Source organism: Pelobates fuscus, chromosome 5 (assembly GCF_036172605.1).
Source record: "Pelobates fuscus isolate aPelFus1 chromosome 5, aPelFus1.pri, whole genome shotgun sequence".
In the NCBI taxonomy this organism is placed as follows: domain Eukaryota; kingdom Metazoa; phylum Chordata; class Amphibia; order Anura; family Pelobatidae; genus Pelobates; species Pelobates fuscus.
In genome coordinates, this window is record NC_086321.1 from 355,160,610 (window position 1) to 355,175,762 (window position 15,153).

At 40.7% G+C, this 15,153-nt stretch overlaps 2 protein-coding genes across 3 annotated transcripts in view; both read left to right on the plus strand.

Annotated features, from left to right (window-relative positions):
* The window catches only part of SPPL2B (signal peptide peptidase like 2B), a 132,335-nt gene that overhangs the window by 60,913 nt on the left and 56,269 nt on the right, over positions 1–15,153 (plus strand). The window lies entirely within an intron of this gene.
* Positions 4,238–15,153, plus strand: part of TMPRSS9 (transmembrane serine protease 9) — a 76,401-nt gene continuing 65,485 nt past the window's right edge. The window contains exon 1 of one of the 2 annotated variants that reach the window (XM_063455970.1): positions 4,238–4,273. The gene's annotated coding sequence lies outside the window, so the exon portion shown is untranslated. Of the gene's footprint in view, positions 4,274–4,298; positions 4,388–15,153 lie in introns of those variants that run through there. The other variant, XM_063455969.1, reaches the window with a different exon arrangement.

The window sequence follows — 15,153 nt, forward strand, 5'->3', positions numbered from 1 at the left end:
AGCAGTTACTACTGAAAATACAGCTGGTAACAGCTTCTCTTATTCTACCGGATGAACATAGTGATTGATTCCAACCTTGTTTCAAACTGACTAATGGATAAACGGTAGGTAATTGCTCTCCCAAAGGTGATGGGGAGAGCTGTCTGGCGTGTATAAGGATGCCCTCAAAATATAATTATATGTCAATACAAAAAAAAATAACCCATAGTATGCTCCAAAGTAGAAAAATCTAAAAATCTAACCTAGACTTGAAGATTCCAATACAAGAATTGCATTTCAATACCAATCCTTATTCTGTCATGCTTTCACAAGTTACTTAAAGGGACACTATAGTCACCTGAACAACTTAAGCTTAATGAAGCAGTTTTGGTGTATAGAACATGCCCCTGCAGCCTCAATGCTCAATCGTCTGCCTTTTAGGAGTTAAATCCCTTTGTTTATGAACCCTTGTCGATCATCAAGTCCCTGACGAAGGTGCATGTAGTCTGCACTGACTGGACGTTTAACCCTGCACTTTTTAGCACTGTGATTTGGCATTTTTTTTTTTTTTTTTTTTTTTTTTTAATGACACCAAATATGAGTTTTTCTCCTACTTTTGGACTGGTTGATAACGCATGTGTAATTTCGCTGTTTGTAAAGAAAACGCAGGGCTACTTTGTACAGCTACAGTGTCGTATTTTTGCAGGAATAATTAGCCTACTGTCTAAGACCGTGAGTCAGACTAGTAAATATCACTGTTTTTTTTAAAAGAAGTCTATTTTGTTGTTGCTTACACTGCTTTTCATATGCAGTAATAAATCAAGCCGTTAAACGGAATATTGTTAATCCTGGATGCATTCAAACTATAATAAATAACTAATAGTGAGAATTGCTGGTAGTGTCTGGGCATAAGTCCATAATGAATACAGCTCCCCATCAAGTTCCTTGTTGAATATGATGGATATATATTTTCAAGAGTTTTATTTCGTTTCATTTTGTTTTGTTACTTTTGTGTTTGCTAATATGGGCTTTTGTGAGTGCCTCTGATTGTACCTCTACCTCAATCATATAAAGCTATCTTTATATGTATGGAGGTCCTCTTTCTTGAAATGTACACTTGGGGGTATATTTTACTATTTTGCAAGTTTAGCTTAAACAAATTATATTTTCAGAAAATCAAGAATAAAATCCGTGTATTGTTGCAATATATATCTTTTATGTACATTTTATTGCTTACGGAAGCTGGGGCTTGAACACAGTGTTAATAGCTAAGCTCATGTGTTATCTTGGTATCCTCTTGAAAGGGATAGGCAACCATTCCAGATATTGTGGACTTCATCCCCCATAATGCTCTTACACCCATAATGACGACAAAGCATTGTGGGAGGTGTAGTCCAAAACATCTGGAGTGCCGAAGGTTGCCTATGCCTACTTCTAGATTATCATATCATCCCTTGAAACACAATTTAATTCACGGTGGGTGTTTAAGAAAAGCTGAAAATGTCCTGAACCAAAAATCATTTAGGATTTTTTTTTTTTTTTGTAAATTCTTTATTTTTGAGTTGTAATGAGTTTTTCATTTTTGTGGGATACAGAAAAGAAGAAGGGTTGCAACCTATTTTTTAGGATATGTTTAATATAAAAATGTTTATAATAAATTGCTAAAAAATTGATAACAAAATGTTAAATAATTGGCCTTCTATATTTCTAAAGTAAAATATATGCTAAGTGCTCCATGTGCTAATTATTCCTTCTTAATTTTTGCCAACATATTCCAGAGCAAAGTACAAGTACGCAAAGAACACATGTTTTGTGTTTTAGCAAGTTTAGACTTCCATAACGAATAGATTGGGCTCTGTCCCATGGTAACAGGGGAAGTGTTGCATGTATATTAGTGTGTGGCTAGAACATGTCCTGTATATTTCAGTTTGAACATTAAATGCCTTGATGTCTTCTGTCCTCCCTGCATTGTAGTAAGTGGTACACGTCTTAATTCCAGCATTGTAGAATTTGAACAATGCATCAATGCACCTGCTTCTTACCTGTCCTACTAACAGAGCGTGTGTTTTGACACCTTCAAACAAAGCTCATTGTGATTCTCAAGTACCCATCACTTAAAGAGCGAGTGGCTCACCTCCCAACCCTCTGTTGCACAGTTTCACTGACTTTTTGTGTCTAATGCATCAAAAGAACTTGAGGAAATGTGTCTTGTATCTTTAATGCAAGTGTAGTAAGGTAACACTTTTTAAAAAATGAACAGGAATCTTCCCGGCAGTTTTGGGGAGGAATTAGGGGGGAAAAAGAGAATTGAATGAATTCTTGTGAAAAACCCAAGGGTACTTTCCTTTCACCTGAATATCCTGCTGGTGGCTTTATGAAAGGTTTTACTACATAAAAGGAGAATATATTAAAGGGACAGGTTAGACACTATAACAACTTCAGATAAACGGAGTTGCTATGGTGCCGTATGGTATGTTGCCAGGTGGCACACTTATCTAAAGAGGTTAAACTGTTCTCGAACGGTTTAACCACAAAGTTGCCTCCAGTGCCAATCTCAACGCCTCAAAATTTTCGTTTCAGGAAGCATGGGGTGCCACCGGGCAGGGTCACCGCTGATTGGCTTAGAGCGATCAGCTGACGTTCTCATCCAAAGAGTGACTCCCCATTCATAAAACTGACTTGGAAAAGGTATGTTTATTTCCAAGCCAGTTTTGCAAATAGGGAGTCACTGATTAGATGAGAGTGTCGGCTTACTGCTCTCAGCTAATCAGCGGTGCCCTTGCCCGGCTGCACTCCGCACTTCCTAGAGTGTGCACGGGGCCACCTGGCAGCATGACCGCTTAATTTAGATGAAGTTGTTATGGTGCCTGGAGTGTTCCTTTAAAGACGCCATAATGTTGCTGCATTACAAAAGGTGCATCATTATAGTGCCCTTTATAATGATGGATAACATTACAGCATAGGATACACTGCTGCCCCCAGTGTTTCAATGATGCTGAGCAGAGCGGTGTACACAATGTTTTAGATATATTGGGGGGACTGGGCACTCAAACGGCAGTTTACATTTAATGTAGAAAAATGCAAAGTTATGTACTTCAGGGTAAATAATGCACAAGTAACTTACACACTAAACCAGGGCTGCCCAAAAGGTAGATCCCCAGATGTTGTAGAACTACAACTCCTACGATGCTTTGTCATTGTAAAGGCATGCAAAGCATCATGGGAGTTGTAGTTCTACAACATCTGGGGATCTACCTGCCGGGACTAAACAGTAGTGAATTAGAGACAGTAACACATAAGAAGGATTTGGGAATTGTTATAGATACTAAACTAGGTAGCAATGTGCAATGTCAATCTGCAGTTACTAAGGCCAGTATAAAAAGGGGCATTCGTTCTCGGGACCAAAATATACATTTGTGTTTTTTTGGGGCACCTGCTCTAAAAAAAAGATATTATGGCAATAGAAAAAAAAATGCAGAGGTGTGCTACAAAATTAATCAAATAAATGGACTATTTTAGTGATGAAGACATGTTAACAAATGTAAATTTGCTTAGTCTAGAAAAATGGGGCCTTAGAGAAGATATGATGGCATTATTCGAGACAGGTTTGTGTGTGTGTGTGTGTGTGTGTGTATACATATGTGTGTGTGCTTTTATTTATTTATATATATCTATTATTTATGTATATATATTTATTATATGTATACACGTGTGTGTGTGTATACATATGTGTGTGTGCTTTTATTTATTTATATATATCTATCTACCTGTCTGTCTATCTGTCTATTTATTACATAAAACAGATTATATATTGTGCACACACATAAAGTATATTTAACCATTTGTGTTTTATATTAGTATGCTTTAGTAAAACTGGGAATATAGAAACAAACATAACATCCGATTTATTTCACTCTTGCAATAACGAGTAAAGTATATTTAGTATTTATGATGAGGATACCTAAAAATGTTTTTTTTTTTAAATCATAATAATGAAATGATTTTCTGCCTCCATATTTAGTCATTTATAGTAGAATTACTATTTACCGGGTAGTATGTTAAACCCTGATTTGTATTTGTCTGTTTATCTCTGTATCAATATAGACAGCTGTGGTTTTCTTGAATTACCTACATTGCATTAGTCCCCTTTTCTCATCACAGTTCCACCCCCTTTCAAAAAAAAACACCAGGCTCCTATCAGCAACCAATAAAGGGTAAATCTTGACCCTGAATATTCATGAAGCTTTGAAGTGTCTACTCTCCTCCCCTCTGAGGACAAAAAGGACCTGCTCAGGTAACAGAGACAGTCAATGCAGCAAGGTACGTTTATGGGACATAGCTGTGATATAGAGACCAGTCCTCGTGGGATACAGAAGGAGGCTGCATAGTGCAGTCACTCTCAGGATAGGTAAGAACTATCATTATCTTACTATTAGTCCAATGAATGTGTTTTTTTTTGTTTTTTTTTTTAACTTTTTTGGTACAGCATCTGCTTGTATGCATTTATTCGCTATTCCAGGAATTGGGAAGACTGTACAAAGGAATTACAAATTTTAGGCAAGAATGGCAGATTTTTCAGAGTTTTAGAATTAGACAAGACGGTAGAAGATAAGGACAAAACCCCCTTTCAATAAATATATATGTGTGTGTGTATATATATATATATATATATATATACACACACACACACTTCTATTTATTTATATATTTTTATCTATTACAATTTCTTAATATACAGTCATAATGGAATCGTTTAAATAAATTATCAAAACAGAATCAACAATGTTGTTTAACCCCTTAAGGACCAGACTTCTGGAATAAACGGGAATCATGACATGTCATGTGTCCTTAAGGGGTTAAATACTTAAAATCTTAAGCATTAAGGTATTTTATTTACTAGGATGTGAGCTATGGTAAATCATCAACCAGCTTGCGAAATGTGGTCTATAATAAATAAATAACATATACATTTTTTTTTATTTTTTTTTAAAGGTTACAACTTTGTTAACTGGAGGTTTACTTTTTTTTTCTTTCTTGCTAAATCTGCTATTTCATGGTAAAATCAGTTGTCACATCCCCGCTATTACGGTTTACTGATAGACCTGTTAGGAAAAATACCCCTTGCTTTGAATTTAACCACTTGTCTTTTAACCATCATGCCTGTCTGTCTATATTTTGGTCAATATTAAATCAATATTGGGGATCCGTTCACTGATTTGCAAAATATAGAGTAAAATAGCCAATTTGGGGAAAATAAAAACGTAAACCAAGTTGAACAAGAGATCTTTTTCAGTGCTTAGCAAATTGACTTTTTAGTTTAAATGAAGGCACCTTTAGTAACGGCGGCTTGAATGCATTATTGTGGCATTAATGTTGCCCCATCAAAGTTTGCACAACTATACCGATTATGTAGAGCAGGCATCCTCAAACTCCGGCCCTCCAGATGTTGCTGAACTACAATTCCCATGATTCTATTAATGAAATAGGCTGAGAATCATGGGAGTTTTAGTTCAGAAACATCTGGAGGGCCGGCGTTTGGGGAAGCTTGATGTCGAGCAATGTAATAACACACATATTAACCTACAGGATCTGAAACTTGTACTCCACTTTAAAGGGAATACAGGAAAATCTAACTGACTGTGTATCTATCCAAAACTATTTAATTTATAACTCTTGGGATGGAAGGAGAGCCTATATGGGCCAATATCATTGGATAACTCCACCTAGCTCTGTGCATTGGACAATGCAAGGTGTCTTTAATATTCATTTGTGTTCAATGATTGGCAGATACAGATTAATGCTAATATTACAAGTGGTATTTGATTTATATGCCCATTTTTTATTTTTGTCTTCCAAAATGTACATTTTGGATCTGTTAATTAAAAAATAAATCACCTTATTCATTTGAGATAATGGCAATCTCTATATAGTTTGGTAGACATTTTACTAAACTGTTTAGTAGAATTAAATATATTTTCCTAATAATATCCTTCCTCACCTATTATGATAACTTGAGCATTTTTGGGGGATACTTTTAAGCAATGTATTTTTATTAAGATGTGAATTACAAAATATACAGTCTACTGTATTTAAGAAGAGGATACAGAGTCTGTGATCTGCAGAGTATTTTTAAGTCAGTTTAGGTCCAAAGGCAGATCCCCAACTATTATAAGACTGGCAACGTATCATTCTTTAATTCTGCAACAGCTCAGGCGCTACCTTTATTACCAAAGCCCCTGTAAATTAGATAAGCACAATATATTGAAACTGTAAGCACAAATGTTTTCTACAAATATCTTAAAACCGCTAGTAAATAAACCTATAGACTTTGTTTATTATGTTTTTTTTCTATGTAATGTGTTATAGTAGATATCTGCTTTAAATAGAAGAAATTGTCAATAATCAGTTTTGATGTTTGGCAAGTGTTGTTGTAGTTGGTTTATGTTTTATGTTGTTTCTGTGGTAATGTTACGTTTAATGTTATACTAGCTAGGAGAGATCATTGATATTGCTACAGCCTTTTGCTAAATGCAACACTCTTGCTAGATGGACAAAGTATTGTGTTTCCATAGTTTCTCTATTCAATTTACTTTAGTTGAGGTCTGCTTAAAATACAAGATGTCTGCCTCCATGGCCTCACTAACTATGTGAAGAAGCAGTGTCAGTTGCAAACATAAAGACAGAGATAGCATTACTTCTTTAAAAAAAAAAAAAAACATTAATTATAGAATTAAGTCAATTTTAATATCTAAAGCTAATTTTATTTGACTATTACAGCAGCCAAAGCTGTATTCTCGGCTATTGTAAAATAAAATATTGGTTAATCATTAAAACGGACACCGGTGTCAACCTATGGCATGTGTCACCAGTGGTACTGAGAGGCTTTTAAAGGGACACTATAGTCACCCAGACCACTTCAGCTCAAAGAAGTGGTCTGAATGTCAGGTCCCTCTAGGGTTAACCCTTCCTGATGTAAACATAGCAGTTTCGGAGAAACTGCTATGTTTACATTTGGGGTTAAGCCAGCCTCTAGTGGATGTCTTCCGGACAGCCACTAGAGGCGCATCTGCAATGATTGAGGCATATTATGCCTCAATCACGCAGAGCGTCCGTAGGAAAGCATTGAAAAATGCTTTCCTACGTACACTTTGAATGCGCGCGCGGCAGTGCCGAGCATGCGCATTCAGCTCCTGTGACGTTGAACAAGGATGCTAACGTCGGCGGGGGAGGAGAGGTAAGGGAGCCCGGCGATGGAATAAGGTGAGCTACTGAAGGGGTTTTAATGCCACGGGAGGGGGACCATGAGGGTGGGGGCACCCTCAGGGTACAATAGTGTCAGGAAAACCGATTTGTTTTCCTGACACTATAGTGTCCCTTTAAAGTGACAGTCAATTTCTGGCTACATTGTAGCTATCAGTCCTGAAACCAATAGTAAATTTTGAGCCTGCAGGGAAAATCTCAGCTGGGGAGGGAACATTTTTTGAGAAAGGAGGGGAGAGCATAAACATATGTTTGATTGCTTTATTTTTTGTTCAAGACTAGATGCAGAACAGATAAAATGTGTCTCCCAATATTCGTACATATGATCTGTCGAGAGGTTATACATTTATTTGAATGTATAATCCAAAAACAAAGAGATGCTGTAACAAGTGTAAAACTGAGTAATCTTAATTTATTTCAGTTGGAAACATGCACAGTTTTAAAGAGTGTGATTGCAAATCACACTTTAAACCTACAACCGTATAGCATATGCCATGTATAATATAACACACAGACGTAATTGGAAAGCAAAACGTAACAAGCGCACAGACAATCAGTGAAGCAGAGAAGTGGTGGATTGCAGACTCTTCTTGCTGACAAAGAATCAATACAAAATGTGCTTTGTACTTGAGTTAGAAAGCGCCCTAACTATGTCGTTGGCTTTGCTATTTCTTTAGCAATTCAGTGAAAGTCTTAAAAGTCAATTGTTCTAAACTTAAAAAGCCGCTAAGTCATTGGAGCTTTGTAAATCTCTATACCTCAAATTATGTCACATTAGAAAATGCAGGAATTAAAAAAAAATAGGGAGTGAACGGGCAAGTAAAAGATACAAGAAGCTTCTCCCAACTCTTCTATTTGGTCCTAAATTTTGGAATTTGTCAACTCTCCCCCCCCCCCCCATATTGTCATTAGGAAGTTCTTTGGTCAACAGACCAATCATGTCAACCAGAATTGCCTGTCATATATATTTCTTCATTTATCTATTTTCCAGGAAAACCAAATTGATTTTAACTTGTGATTATCAAACATTTGTTTCATGTTTTATAATTACGTTAATATATAATTAAATATAAATCTGGAAATGAATACCTTGGACTTTAGCTGACGTTTAATTTTAGTCTCAAAGTTCACCTAATTACATCTTTTTAAAAACAAAACAAAAAAAAAAAACAAACACTATTAGTATTATTCACGAAACTAAGAATTATTGGAATTTCAAGATTAATTTAAAAATTTAGGTAACATTAACCAAAATGGCAAAAATGTATTATATTGTGGTTTATGGAACAGATTTAAATTCTGGATTTGGGGTAGGAGATGCTGTAAGGCTAAATATTAACGAGTGAATCAAATGTATTTGTTTCCTGTTGAATTATAACCAATATTTAGCAAATGTTAAACTGTAAAGTGCATGCATTACCTGTTTTAGTATTTAAAGGAACACTCAAACCGCCATCACCAGTACAGTCTGCTGTAGTAGTTTTGGTTCTAAGAGTGGTCTGGTGCTCCCCCATAGTAATCTGTCAAACTGCTTTGTTTGACAACTTACCTGGGTGTATTGGTTGCCTGCGCTGCACCCAGTTATCTACTGCAGGAGCAGCTGGATGTCTTCCTCGACCTGAGCACGGTCCAATACAAGGCTGCACTCATTGGCTGTGTTCAGTTGATGCTCTCAGCCAATGAGCGTGACCAAGCTCAGTGACGCTAACTGCATACTCCTTGCAGGAGAGTTGAAATGAACAGCTGTGGCCACCGGTAAAGGGCAGGACCCACGTAAGTTGTCAAAACATTCTAAAATGGATTCACAACTTACTCTTGGAGTGCGCCTGGACACTCCTGGCACCATAAGCACTATTGTAAGCTTTATTGATTATGATGCTTGGAGTGTTCCTTTACTTCCTTCCATTTAATTATGATGTGACCATAATATTTGCCATCAGATCACATGTCCACATTACCAGAAATGCTTTGCACGTGGCTACATCATTTTAATGTCACCATATGAAAAGAATGATGGTGGTAGAACTTTTTGAGTTATCAAACGTTTGTTCTGGTTCCGTTTTTTTTCCCTCTATGGGTTAAAGCTTTCGTTGTACCTTTAAAGAAAACACAACACAATTTATGATTAAAGGATGTCAAGTCCATTCAGCACAACAAAAAACTCTCACTGCATTGCGCACAGTCTGTTTTTGGAGATCACTTTAAATCCCCTTGAGATTTCAATGGTAAATGTCTCATGATCTAGAATGGTTAAATCATCCTGCCGAAAAAAAAGAGTTCCCATGGGTTTCAGTTCTCTCCCTATTCACAGACAAAAGCATTTGTTACTGAAAGGATGAGGGTTATAATATGGCAGCAACAGATCCTGCCTCATCCTTTTGTCAGATGATATTTAGGCTTCAAGGTCTTTTTTTTTTTTTATCAGAAAATAGCTTTTATTTCACACTCCCTCCCACATAGACGAGACACAGCAGAGACACAAGGAGCAGTGTCCTACCCCGAGTGATGAAAAGGTTGGCCTACCTAGGGAGTCCAGTGACCCTGGGACAGAGACATGTTCAATGCTTACCTAAACATTAAGCATGGCGCTGTCGGAAGTCTGTGACGCTTTTTTAAGGGATCGATCAAAAAAAATAGACGAAAATAATTTATGGCACAGTCGTTGGGTTTCCTTAGAGCTGCAAGAGATTCTCATGTGTCTAATAAGTTAATGTTGGTATTTGAAATCTACCACTGGCTACCTCTTAAATATCTATTACAGTGTCTTCAGTGTGTACTCGTACTGCAAATGAAGTTGTTAGGAAGAATGCGGTTTAGTGAGTGTGCACATCTTCCTTGTGTACTTACCATCATAATAGTTTATATGTGTGTGTGTAGATTGATTTGGAATGGTTACTGACTAGTTTTAAGTATACTTAAAGTCAAACTTTAGTGTTAGGAATACAAAGTTTTATTCCTAAAGGGTCCGGTGCCCTCTCCCCCCCCTCCACTCCCAGTGGCAAGTAAAGGATTAAATAACACTTTTTTTCCACTTACCTGATTCCAGCACCAAAGTCCCTCAGCACTGGATTGGGCTTCTACCCCGCTGATGTGAGTCGATGGGGGGGGGGGGGGGCCTAACGTGTATGTGCTATGAGCGCAGTAGGCCTTCCCCATATGAAACGTATTGGGTTTTCTAAGACGATGGACGTCCTCATGCAGAGCGTGAGGACGTCCAGAGTCGTTTTGTGGAGTCAATCTGGTAGACAGCCACTAGAGGCTTTCTTTTTTTTTAAATTCTTTATTTTTGCACTCGATAGGGAAGGCAAGAGCAACACAAACTGGTAGGCTTGCGCAGAAGCCAAAATATGCAGGAACATACAATTAAATACAAATATAACTTCTCTAGCAAATACCGTAACTCACGTTATGCAGTCTGTATCACTCGCCCCCCTTCGAGGGTTTTTCTATTTTATAGTAACATCAATTAAGTTCCTTATTAGGATATAGGAGAGGCATATCTAAAAGTAGCGTGATGAAAGATCCCGTGCAGTAGTAAACAATAATTAATAACCTCTTCCAGAGCTCAAATTATATATCATTCCTACACATTATCCACCTCCGGTATTCCAGGCTATCCGCCTCTCTACGTGTATTTTGTACTACTAGACATGTTCTATGTCCCGAGCAATAGCCCAGAGACAACCTGAAGTATGAGGAGCCCCAGGGATCCCCGTCTCTCCATCACAATGGATGCCTGTGTTAGGAAGGAACTATAGCTATACGGACTGAGACTAAACAAGTAATAAAAGAATATAAGAGAACACCCTCATTTACCGAGGGTTATGGGAAGATGTAAAGATGAAAGAGGAAGAAAGAAGAAAGGAAAGAAAGAAGGTCTAAGGAATAAAGAGGAGGGGGAGGGGGGGGGGAGGGCGAACGAGCATGGGACCCCCCAGGCCGTGATCTTAATATTATCGCATCAAGTGTTTCCATCGCCCAGGGCACTATTGTCCCATGGTTCCCAAACTTTTCGGAAGGCTGCCATGGTTCCTCTCATCCTGGCCGTAAGATCTTCCATGATCCTACTGTCCTTTATCCTAGAGATCACCCCTCCGAACTCCGGCCCTCCCGGTGTTAACCATGCCGCTGCTATAGCTCTACGCGCACTCAAGGTGATCGTCCGCACTAATTTCTGTTCCCTTCTCGACCATCCCTCTATATTTCTATTTAAGAGATAGATCCATGGGTCTAAGGGGAGGGGTCTGCCGAAGGTCTGCCTCAGTAAGTTTTCAACAGCCGTCCAAAAGCCCTGGAGCGTCGGGCATTCCCACCACATATGAAGATACGTACCTCGGAGACCGCAGCTCCTCCAACAATCATCAGAATCCAATTTGTGCATCTTGTGCAAAATGGCCGGGGTAGTGTACCATCTGAGCATAGTTTTCCATGCCTGTTCTTGCTGTGTGACGCATATAGATGCGTTCTTAGTTGCGTCCCAGATTTCCTGCCATTCGATACCTTCTAGTTCCTCCCCTAAGTCTTGTTCCCATCTGTCAATGTACGCCAGTCTACCCCATTCTTTAGTTTCCGTACTAAGATGAGCGTATAGGAGGGTGATCATCCCCCTGGGGGCAGAGGCATCTCTGCAAAGTCTCTCGTAGAAGGTAAACTGTCCCTTGGCCGCCGCTATAATATCTGGTTTCCTAGCAAAGTCTCTTATCTGAAGGTATCTAAAATAATCTGCTGGGGTCAAATGGGTGTTTTGTTGGAGGTCTTGAAAGGGGATCACAGCCCCCTCTCGGTAGAGTTGGTAATACCGTTGAACCCCGGTTTTTTCTAGATTGCGGAAGTTCCTTGGGGCCATACCCGGTGGAAACGCTCGATTCCCAAGTATCGGAGTCATAGGGGAAGGAGATGAGGCGAGTCTAAACTTGGTGCAGTTCACATCCCATAATCGTAGAGAATTAAGGATGGCTGGGCAGGTTGCTCGAATCATGGGCCTATGTTCCCTCGGGACCCACATGGTGAATTGGGGAACATCGAGACCGACCATCAAAGATTCTATTTCCACCCATCTCCTTTCCCCCACAGGGGAGTGCCACATAATCACCTGGGACAACTGGGCCGCCAAATAGTAATAATACAAATTTGGAAGCCCCAATCCCCCTCTATCTTTGCGCCTATATAAGATTTGTCTGGCTATTCTATGCCGCTTATTGTGCCACACAAAGTTACATATCGCCCTTTGCAGCGGCTGTAATTGAGACTTCGTGATGCGGATGGGGAGCGCTTGAAACAGGAAAAGTATACGCGGGAGGATATTCATCTTGGCGGAGTGAATACGACCCAGCCAAGAGATAGACTTATCGGACCATTTGTCCATGTCACTCATCAAAGTCCGTAGCATGGGTTCGTAATTACTAGAGTACAGTCGGTTCGGATCTGCCGTTAAGTAAACTCCCAGATACTTGAGGGAGTGCGGTTCCATTCGTAAGTGGTGAGTGTTCTGTATCAAAGCCACATCTTCTCCTGCCATGCCGACCGGCATCGCGCTGGATTTCTGAATATTTGCTTTGTACCCGGATAGGTCCCCGTATTCTCCTATAACTCTCTGTAATGTTGTCATCGACTCAAGCGGGTTCGTAACTGTGAGGAGGACATCGTCTGCGTAGGCGGTTACGGTGAATTCTTCCCCCCCGACTTCTACTCCATGAATGTTCGGGTGCCTGCGAATCGCCTGCAGAAGAGGCTCCAGGGCCAGGACGAAGAGGAGGGGAGAGAGAGGGCACCCCTGCCTAGTTCCGTTGTGCAGACTGAATGGAACAAGCGGGGCCCCCGAGATCTGTATCTGAGCCCTTACGTTATGGTACATTGCCCTCGTAACTTGTAGGAACTCATCCGGAAATCCCAGGTGTGCCAACACCGCGAACAGGAAATTCCATTTGACCCTGTCGAAAGCCTTTTCGGCATCAATAGATATTATCAGGGAGGGTGTATTCGTCGCCACTTGTTTCCAGATCAAGTCGACCGTTCGTCTGGTGTTTTCGAACAATTGTCGGCCTTGAATGAACCCTACCTGATCGGCATGGATAAGAGTAGTCAAAAGTGGGTTCAGTCTGTCCGCCTGTATCTTGGCTAATATCTTTACATCGTGATTAATCAACGATATAGGCCTGTAGTTTTCTGGTAGATGTGCATCCTTATCTGGTTTAGGTAGTAATACAATCGTAGCCAACGACATGTCCGGGCCCAATCGTCCCCCCTGTCTCAAGGAGTTAAATAGCGTCGCAAGGTGAGGTGCTAGCTCCTCCCGAAAGGCCTTGTAATACGAGCCATCATATCCGTCAGGGCCAGGTGCCTTGTTGCCCTTAAGGCTCGATATGGCCTTATCCACCTCCTCGATACTGATTTCCGCAGCTAGGTTCCCAGCAGCGTCCCTTGACAGTTTGGACAAGCCTAATCCGTCGAGATAGCGTGATATGTGCCCGTCTTCCTGGCTTCCCGTCCAATGTTCGTGTGGTGAGTGATTATATAATTGTTTGTAGTATTCTTCGAATACCTTTGCGATGTCTGTCGGTTTCGTTTTTGTCGTACCGTCCGGGTGTCTGATGGCCGTAATGTGAGTCCTTTGTTGCCTGGGCCGCAACGTCCTGGCCAACAACGTATCCATTTTATTGGCTTTATCGAAATATGTCCGTTTGGACCATGTCATGGCCCTAGCTGTGTCATCCAGCAGTAGTGTGCGTATGTCTCGTCTGATTGCTTCCAGCCTACCGAGTATCTCAGCGTCCGGGGTAGTTTGGTGCTGTTGCTCTAGGTTCCTCAGCCGCTTAAGCAGGGTTTCCAGGTGGAGGTGTTTCAGTCGTTTCTTTCTTGTGGCCAGTTTAATCAAATCCCCCCTTATGACCGCCTTGTGTGCAGCCCATATCGTGGTGATGCTTACGTCCGGTGTGGTGTTGACCTGAAAGTATTCCGTAATAGCCTTCCGGATGCTGTCCAGAACCGACTCATCTCTCAATAGCGACGAGTTCAGTCTCCAGGACCATGGGCTCGCCATGCAAAGATTACCTAGAACTATAGATACGTCAGCATGGTCAGACCACGATATATTCCCAACCTCCGAGTTCGAGAGCCTGGAAAGGCTTGCTGCATTTATTAAAAACAGGTCTATTCTAGAATAAGTTCCATGGGGAGCAGAGTAAAACGTATAATCTCTGTCCCCAGGATGTTGCGCCCTCCAGGCATCCACCAGTCCCGTTTCCGCTATAAAGGTCTTAAGCTGGCGGTCCTGACCCCCGCGTCCCTGCGATCTCGGACCTCCATCCCTGGAGCTCCTATCCATCGCCGGACATGGTGTGGCATTAAAATCTCCACCCAGAAGGACCATGCCGTGCGGTAGCGCAGCAATCTTATCGCGCAGAGTGGACCAGAACTCAGCATCTGGCTGATTCGGGGCGTAGATGTTGATCAGGTGTACGACGTGGGAATGAAGGGTTCCGGTAACTATAATGTATCGTCCCCCCGGGTCAGCATCCTGGGCTGACAGCTGGAAGGGGCAAGAGCGTTTGATGACTATAGCGACTCCGTTCCGTTTACGATACGACCTGGCTTCAAAGGAGCCCGTGTATACGTGGTCACTTAATCGAAAGGTAGCCTGTTTAGGCAGGTGGGTTTCCTGAAGGTAAACAACGTCCGAGTTCATCCTTTTCAGGGCCCTAAACATTAGGCGTCTCTTTCTAGGGGCGTTTAGACCCTTGACGTTTAAAGTGGTAATCTTAATCGCCATCGTGTAATACGTTACTTACCGCTAACGCTCCGTTGTTACGGTTTGTATTAGATAGAACCCCTCGAGCGACAGGGATCTGCGCCGGAATGGTCCACTCATCCGCCCCCCCCCAGGAGCGAAAAAGGATGGGAAGGGTCAGGGTGGGA